This window comes from Sciurus vulgaris (assembly GCF_902686455.1).
Source record: "Sciurus vulgaris genome assembly, chromosome: 7".
NCBI classification, from domain to species: Eukaryota; Metazoa; Chordata; class Mammalia; order Rodentia; family Sciuridae; genus Sciurus; species Sciurus vulgaris.
Window position 1 is genome coordinate 43,900,754 of NC_136467.1, and position 9,195 is coordinate 43,909,948.

Consider the following 9,195-nt stretch of genomic DNA (forward strand, 5'->3'; position numbering starts at 1 on the left):
GTGGGGAAAAAGGTACACTCATACATTACTGGTGGAATATAAAATGGTACAACCATTATGGAAAGCAGTATGGAGATTCCTCAGAAAACTTGGAATGGAAGCACCATTTGACCCAGCTATCCCACTCCTTGGTTTATACCTAAAGGACTCAAAATCAGCATACTACAGTGATACAGCCACACCAATGTTTATAGTAGCTCAATTCACAATAGCTAAATAAGGAAACAATCTAGGCGCCCTTCAAAAGATGAATGGATAAAGAAAGCGTGGTATATATACACAATGGAGTATTATTTAGCCTTAGAGAAGAATGAAATTATGGCATTGGCTGGTAAATGGATGGAGCTGGAGGATATTATGCTAAACGAAATAAGTCAATCCCCAAAAACCAAAGGCTGAATGTTTTCTCTGATATGAGGATGCTAATTCACAATAAGGGGTAGGGGGTATGCTAGGAAAGAATAGAGGTACTTTGGTACTTTGGACTTGTGAAGGGAGAGAAGAGGGTATAGGGGTAGGAAGGAAAGTAGAATAAATCATACATATTCATAGGAATGCACATATATGACTACACAACCAGTATGATTCTACATCATATGCACCCAGAAGAATGAGAGGTTACACTCCATTTATGTATGATATGTCAAAATGCATTCTCCTATCATGTATAACCAATTAGAACAAATTTTTTAAAAAGTAAAAAAAAATTCTTCTAATTATGTGCAAATTATATAACATATATAACCACTTGATTACAAAAAAGAACTCAAAAATGGCTTTAAAAGTTCATTTGAATGTGTTTCTCCTGTTGAAGACTGTAGGAAACCATTTTTCCCCCTGAATCATTTGGTAGAAAGTTGTATACATCTCCTGACTTCTCCTCCTATAGTGGGAGCATAATCAAATGCTTATATAATTGTAATCTACAGGAAGGATACACTATTTTAATTGCAACAAAATTATAATTCTAAGAGTCAAAGTGACATATATAATCGAGGCACAATCTGGGAGGAAATAATTCAGGAAAAGAAAAGAAAGCTGATGTGTTTGAAGAGGAATCTGGTTCCAAGTCTTAAAGGAAATGGTGTCACTCAGCATGGTACTGAGGAAATCTCTGTTTCAGATACAATAATCTTTTCCGACCTTAGGCAGCTATCACACAAATAAAAGATCTTGGTCACAAAAGAGAACCTGTGACCAATAAGAAAGCTCAGTTTCTTTCATCAGTGTTGAGGATAACTACTCAAGACCATTCCAGAAGATGAAGAAGTAGTTAACATTATCTTAGAAAAGAGATAGCAACATTTGCAAGAATATTTTGGGCCAGACCATAGATTGTATCCTAAAATTAAAATAAATTATCAATTTTGGTTTTCCTTTCTTTAATTGATTTCCCCTTAATATCCAGGTAAACATGTTTGCTTTCTACTGGTGTTGTGGATCCTGCTCTGAACTGGGAGGCCAAATATTGAGAATCTACCTCCAAATTTTACCTACAGAGTGTTGGGTGACCTTCTGTCTCCACTGCCCTGAGTTTGGTTTCTTCTTTTAAATAAACTGAATTAGAATCAGTAGTTTATAAGCTGTTGGCAATAGAATCCTTTACATGCTATATTTTTTATGGCTTATATTTCAGAATTCAAATGTAAAGAAAGACATAAGCGAAAAATCTGGCCTTCCTCCTGAACCTTAACAATCCAGTCCACCACTGAATAAGATCCCAGTTTCTCATGTATTTTTTAAGTGATATTCTAAGCACAAATATGAAATGTATTTATAAAATATATTTGCATACTTTTTCCTTTTGTTTAGTGAAAACAGTTAGTACATTATTCACACTATTCTGTGCCCTGTTCTTTAACCTCAAAGATACATATTGGAAATTCTATCAGCCTGTGTATTAACATTGTTTTTTATAGCTGCATGATAGTGCATCAGATGGCTATGCAATGATTTATTTAACCAGCTCCCCATTAGTATAGACTTTGATTATTTCAATCTTTTGTAATTACAAACATTTCAGTGAGTAAATCTGTATATAAATCATTTTCCACCAGTGTATGCAACAGAATAGAGTCACAGAGGTGAAATTACCCAGTCAAAAAATATGTGGGTTTGTAATTTTTGAAGGCCTTCCCAAATAGAAGCTCTGCCAATTTACATTTTCAGAAGGGATATATAAAAATGTACAAGAGTTAATGGTTCTCTACACTTGTGCCCACATAGTACATCACGAAACATTTTTGTATTTGCAATTTTGTAAATAAAATATCAGTGCTGTTTTAATTTTATTTTACTGATAACAAGTGATTAGAATTTATACGTATACACATTCCTTTTCAATTCCTATTTTTATTTGAATCGTATTAAATATATGAATTATATCATAGTGAGAAGAGACATATTTGATATTGTATTAGTCAGCTTTTTTTGTTGCTTGACTAAAAGATCTGACAAGAACAATTTTAAAGGAGGAAAAGTTTATGTAGGGACTCACAGTTTTAGAGGTCGCAGTCCATAGACAATTGGCTCCATTTCTCAGAGCTCAAGGTGAAGCAGAATAACATGGTGGAAGAAAGCAGCTCACATAATGATCAGCAAGCAGACTCCACTCACCAGATACAAAATATATACCAAAGGTCCCCAAGGGACCCACACCTCTTCTAGCCACCCCTACCCACCTTCAGTTACCACTTAGTTAATCCCATTGGGGGATTAATTCACTGATTGGATTAAGACTCTCATAACCTAATCATTTCTCCTCTAAACCTTCTTGTATTGTCTCACACATGAGTTTTTGGGGGACACCTCACATCCAAACCACAATAGATATTGAATCTTACTATCTAAATACACAATTTGTTTTTCTAAATATTAAGGTCTTTGAATCTCTCAGTAGTAAGTTCAAGTTTTCTTCATGTTGATGCTATACCTAATATCACATACAGATAACTCCTAGATCCTTTTTTTGACAGTATTAAGTAGGGTCTTCCAACTGGCTGATGTCAGGCAGACACACAAGCACATATGTATATAATTTATATATATATATATATATATATACACTATATTTTTAAATTTTTCTTTAAGCCATGTGTTCTTACCCTTTAAATATTTTCCTATCACCTAATGGTTGGTTTTCAGTATTTCAGATACTTTATATTGATAAAATTAGCCATTTATTTAAGTTTCAGATTTTTTTGTAGTTTATTTTCTTTTAGACTTTGTTTATGGTGGATTCTGCCTTTACTCAAATTTATTGATTTACCTTTTAATACCTTCTTGGCATTATATCGTACTTGGTTGCTACTTTTTATTTATTTATTTACTCGTTTATTTATTTATTTAGGTACTGGGAACTGAACCCAGGGATGCTTACCTCTGAGTTATATTCTTGTCCTCTTTTATTTTATATTTTGAGACAGAGTCTCACTTAAGTTTCAGAGGCTGGCCTCGAACTTGCCATTCTCTTACCTCAGGCTTCTAAATCTAGGGGATTACAGGTATGTATCGCTGCATCTGGCTTATATCATACTTAGAAAGGCCTTCCCTATTCCAAAAATATTTTTAAAACCTCTCCATGATTTTCTATATAATAAAATCCTACAATAATTCACACAAAAATGTTAAATATATTCTTATGACTATGGGTTCCCATCTTCACTTAGCTGCATTTTCAAATAGGGATGGACTAATTCCCTATTCTAAGTTAAATATCAGTTGAGCACAAGGAGGACAGCAAATTTGGGGAAAGGAATAGCAGGCAACTCCCTCTAGAAGTATTCTCTTCTCCTGTTCTCCTCTGAGAGAGCTCACAAAATGGGTACCATCTCTTCTCCAGAGTCTGACTTGCTGCTGCCAAACATAAACCAATAAGCTTCCTTGTCAATATTTAACTTGGCATGATCAACTCTCATAAGGGGTCATGAACCAAGGTCAATACTGGGTGTGGGCAGCAATGCCCTCATCACAGAACACTTGACCTCTAAGGTCCACAGACTCCTTCCTATTTCAGTTACTTCATTAACTTCACTGCTATGCACACTTAAAACAATCAAATTTAAATAATTGATTTTAGGTATGTTATTTGTTTTATGGTAAGATTCTGTGCTATGTTATGATTTTTTAAAAAACATTTCAAACTATGAAACATCAAGAATTCATTTTGATATAAAGTATGAAGTCTGTGTGAATTTGACCTCTTCAGATAGATATCAAAAGTTAACCAAGGTGATTTATACCTAGGAAATTTTTTTTTTCAGAAATACACATTTATTCTAAAACTATTATACCTAGGAAATAATGTTTTCCATTTGTACAAAAATGTCACCTTTGCCTATATATACAGTGTGATATATGTGTGTGTGTGTGTATACATATATATTTATTTATATTTATGTATTTAATTTATATATATGTGTATATATATGTGTGTTGGTATGTGTGTGTGTGTGTGTGTGTGTGTGTATATCTATACACACACACACACACACACACACACATACCCTTTTTTTTTTTGTCCAGTGATTGTTACATTGTTTTACCCACTGTTGGGGGTTTTTTATTTGTTGTTTGTTTTGTTTGTTTGTTTTTAGGTACTGAGAATTGAACCCAGGGGTACTTTACCACTGAGCTACATCCCCAGCCCTTTTGAGTTTTTAGTTTGCAACAGGATCTGGCTATTATGCCCAGGCTAACCTCAAACCTGCAATCTTCCTGCTTCAGCCTAGCTTCTCCTAATAATTTATGGCGATGTTTATATGTTTTTTTCAGTAAGCTTGAGAATTATCTTGTCTAGTATCAATACTTGTTTTTTATTTGAATTATAGAAAATTCATGGATTCTACTTCAGTTGATGTTCTATTTCATTATCTAAGTATATATTATGTTTTTCTACTTGTTAATTTTTTAAGATTCCTCAATGATATGAAGTTTTTTATCAATCTTATACATATTGCATAAAATATATTCATAGGTACTTAATCTTTTTTGATGCTACTGAAGTAAAAAAAAATCTTCTAAAATATGTTTTCTGATAGTTGTCTAATGACAACTATCAATTTTTCTTGAGAAACTTACTGGAGTTTAAAGATTTTGACTTTTATCAAATCAGTTGAGCATTCCAGATGGATAATCAAATGATTTACAAATATTGGTATCTTTGTCTCCTTCTTTCCGGTATGTATAACTCCAGTTCCTTCCTTTTCTCTAAGAGCTGGGCTAGGATATCTAGTTCAATGTTAAATAATGGCAATAACAGCAGATATCCCTGATTTTAATGCAACTTTTCCTAGTCCATTAAACATATCCTGGCTTTGGTGTTGAAGAAAGTATTTATATGTCATAAGAGCAGCCACCTATTTCTGCTTTCAAATTTTTTATCAAGAATGCAGTTTATGATAGGTGCAGTGGTGCACTCCTGTAATCCCAGCAGCTCAGGAGGCGGAGGCAGGAGGATTGTGAGTTCAAAGCCAGCCTCAGCAACAGTGAGAAACTAAGCAACTCAGTGAGACCCTGTCTCTAAATAAAATACAAAATAGGACTGGGGATGTGGCTCAGTGGTGGAGTACTCCTGAGTTCAACCCCTCCCATAAAGAATGCAGTTTGTTATAGTTTTCAATTGTTTATGAAGATAATAAATATGCTTTCTAATTCTTCTAGAATAACTTTAGGTGAATGATATTTTTCCAAAAATTATCCTGTTAATCTGGATTTTCAAATTTATTTGAATAAAACTGAGAATGGAACAAAATAACCTCATAAGATTGCTTCCATTTCCACTTATTTGTATTTATTTCCTCTATGTTCCATATTTGGAGCACATGTGCTTTTCCCCACTTCTCCATTAAATTTAGATATGAAATGCATATACTTTGTTTTCCAAAGTACTAAACAATCTGTTTGTCTGTTCTATGATTTTCTGATTTCTCATCAGAAATCTACTCCTACCCTTTTTTATATGAACTTCTTCCTTATGCTTTCTGTAGAGTTAATTTGCTGCTTTCCTAAAGATATAATGCCCTCCTTCCTTTGTCCTGGGTGAAATTCTGTCATGTTCCTGCAGCTCAGCTAATCAGCACCTTCTCACACCTCTCATCAGAGGCAACCATGGCCTGTCTTCATGTCCATATATCAAAGCACATTTAACTTGCTGCACCTTGTATATACATGAGGCCAAGAGCCATCTCATTTCTCTAACACAATGCTTATAATATAATAGAACTCAAGAAATACTCAATAACAATTTCAGTGGACACACACAGTGCTTAATTTTCTTTCTTTTTTTTTTTTTTTGGTACCAGGTATTGAACCCAGTGTTGCTTAAACACTGAGCCCCATCCCCAGCCCCTTTTTTATATTTTATTTAGAGACGGGGTCTCACTGAGTTGCTGAGGCTAGCTTTGAACACTCGATCCTCCTTCCTCAGCCTCCTGAGCCACTGGGATTACAGGCATGCACCACTGCACCCAGCCTTACCCATCATTTTTAAACTACATCTGGAATCTTTATATAGGTTAAAATTCAGTGAAATGGATTTGAGCCAATAGAGAGTGAAGATAATTGTTCACAGAAAATAAATTTTTCATGGTATGGACCAGTTTCTTCCCAGTATATCTTCCCATATGTTCTTTTTAAAATACATCTTAATTTATTGTATTTTATAGAAGAAGCCAAACTGTAGACCTGCTTATTCAAAATTGCCTGAATTTTATCAGGCTATATATGAACAGATAAAGTATTTATAATTATAATTACATAATCTGTTTGGATCAATGTTCTTTAAAGTTATTTTTCATACTTAAGACCATTCTTGCCGTAAGTAAAACAGGCCCTTCCTGCTACAAACATAATATGATTATAGACATCTTATAACAACATCACTGTCCCAGCATACCTTTTATAGAGCTTACTGAAGCTCCTATATGCAGTTTGACTAAAGATTACTTTTATCTCTCAAAAGGAAAAGCCTTTGGAAAATTACAAACATTATCACATAATCAAAAAATGAGTAGATCATTTACTTTATACGAATGCTTTGAAGATTGAATCTATTGGACTTTTTCCCTGGAGCCTCTGACTAGATAAGTTTTAAGAAAAGCAAATGAAGCAGCCTATTGAGCGGAAGAGTGTGAGCATAGGTTTTTCACCCTACAGATTTGCTTATAGCTATCATTATTTTTAGCCCATTAACTGTATTAACGTGAAGTCCAAAGCATGTTAATACCCCCAAACCAATACAGCATCTATTTATTCATATGAACTGGTATTATTAAATGTTCACTCTGTGCTAGGCAGCAGTGGTTCTAAAATGCTTGAGATATATCAGTGAACTAAACAGGTTCTTTTGTGTTCAAGCTTATGTTCTAAGGGGGAAAGAAACTAATAAACAGTAATGATTTAAAAAATTAAATCAATTACAACGTTTGTTTTGTTTTGTTCTTTGGAGAATAATGAGCATCATGGGAAAAGAAGACGATTTAAGATGGAGATCAAGCATGTCAGAGTCAGGGAAGGTTACAATTTTTTTTTTTCTCTGCTGGAGATTAAACACAGGGACACGTGTATGCCACAGGTTGCAATTTTAAATAATAGGATGAGGGTAAGCTTTGCTGAGCAGGCACATTTGTGCAAAGGTTTAAGTGTTAGGGAAATTGGAGAAAATAGTATTCTTGGTAGAATGAATAACCAATCAAAGACACTAAGGCACATGTTTGGCATTTTGAGAAGCACAGTGAGGTCAATGAGGCTGTAAATGAATGAGTGAGGCAGAGAAAGGAAACAAGATCAGAGAAATGATGGGGTGAGGGGCAGATGGAGTGGATTAGTAGGCATTGGCTTTGATTCTGAGAGAGACGTGAAGCCACTGGAAGGTTTTAAGCAGAGGACCAACATGCTCTAACTTAGATCACTTTGCCCATTTCATAAAACTAAACCATCGTGAAGTAAGGATAGCATTAGAGAAACCAGTTAGGAAATTATGCACTAATCTAGGTGAATACGATGGTCTTCAGGCAGGGGTAGGTAGAACCACAGGAAGTGGTAAGAAGTGGTCAGGACACCCGCGTAGCCATGCTGGACTGTGAACACTCAGCAACCCGCCTGGTCCGCTCGGACTTGTTCTAACATCTGTTAAAACATGGTGGATTACTATGAAGTTCTAGTCATGCAGAGACATGTCTCACCTGAGGATGTCAAAAAGGCATATCGGAAACTAGCACTAAAGTGGCATCCAGATAGAAATCCTGAGAATAAAGAAGCAGAGAGAAAATTCAAAGAAGTAAAAACGGGACCTCTGTGACAAGTATGGCAAAGAAGGCTTAAATGGTAGGAGTGGAGGTGGAAGTCATTTTGACAGTCCTTTTGAGTTTGATTTCACATTCCAGAACCCAGATGAGGTCTTCAGGGAATTTTTTGGTGGAAGGGACCCATTTTCATTTGACTTCTTTGAAGACCCATTTGAAGACATTTTGGGAACCGAAGGGGTCCCCCAGGAAGCAGAAACTGAGGTTCAGGCTCGTTTTTCTCTGCTTTCAGTGGATTTTCATCATTTGAAGGTGGATTTTCTTCATTTGATACAGGATTTACTTCATTTGGGTCACTAGATCATGGTGGACTTACTTCATTCTCTTCTACATCATTTATTTGGTGGTAGTGGGATGGGTAACTTCAAATCTATAGAAACTTCTACCAAAATAGTAAATGGCAGAAAAATCACTACAAAAATAATCATCCGGAATAGTCAAGAAAGAATAGAAGTTGAAGAACATGGCCAGTTAAAGTCCTTAAGGTTAAATGGTAAAGAGCAGCTGCTATGCTTGTATAACAAGTAATTCAATGCATGCATTTAACAGAAATGACAAACTATAACAAGTACCATTTAAAGATTGATAGGAACTTTTTTTTGACGATTTCAGACAAACTTGAATTCAACTTTCAGTATAATCGTACCTAATCTAAAAGCTGTTTAAAAATACAGTTCATTGGAGCCCCAGTTTGTCATAGGCTTTTAAGTTTATGGGACCACACAATAGGACCTTTTTTGTGTGTGTCTTTAAAATTGTTGTAATTTCTTTAAAATTGTTGTAATTTCTGTATGCACTTTGCTTTTTTATTAAATGTAATCCAAGGTGAGCTCTGTAAGTAGTACTAGGAAAAGATTGTATTCTAACACCAGCATGAATCTGCTTTCGACAT

At 34.8% G+C, this 9,195-nt stretch overlaps 1 pseudogene across 1 annotated transcript; it reads left to right on the forward strand.

Moving 5' to 3' along the window:
• The first annotated feature begins 8,135 nt into the window (after positions 1 to 8,135).
• On the forward strand, positions 8,136 to 8,831 carry LOC306665322 (dnaJ homolog subfamily B member 6-like; annotated as a pseudogene). Its single transcript has one exon. The product of its transcript is annotated as a dnaJ homolog subfamily B member 6-like (transcript).
• Positions 8,832 to 9,195: the final 364 nt, after the last annotated feature.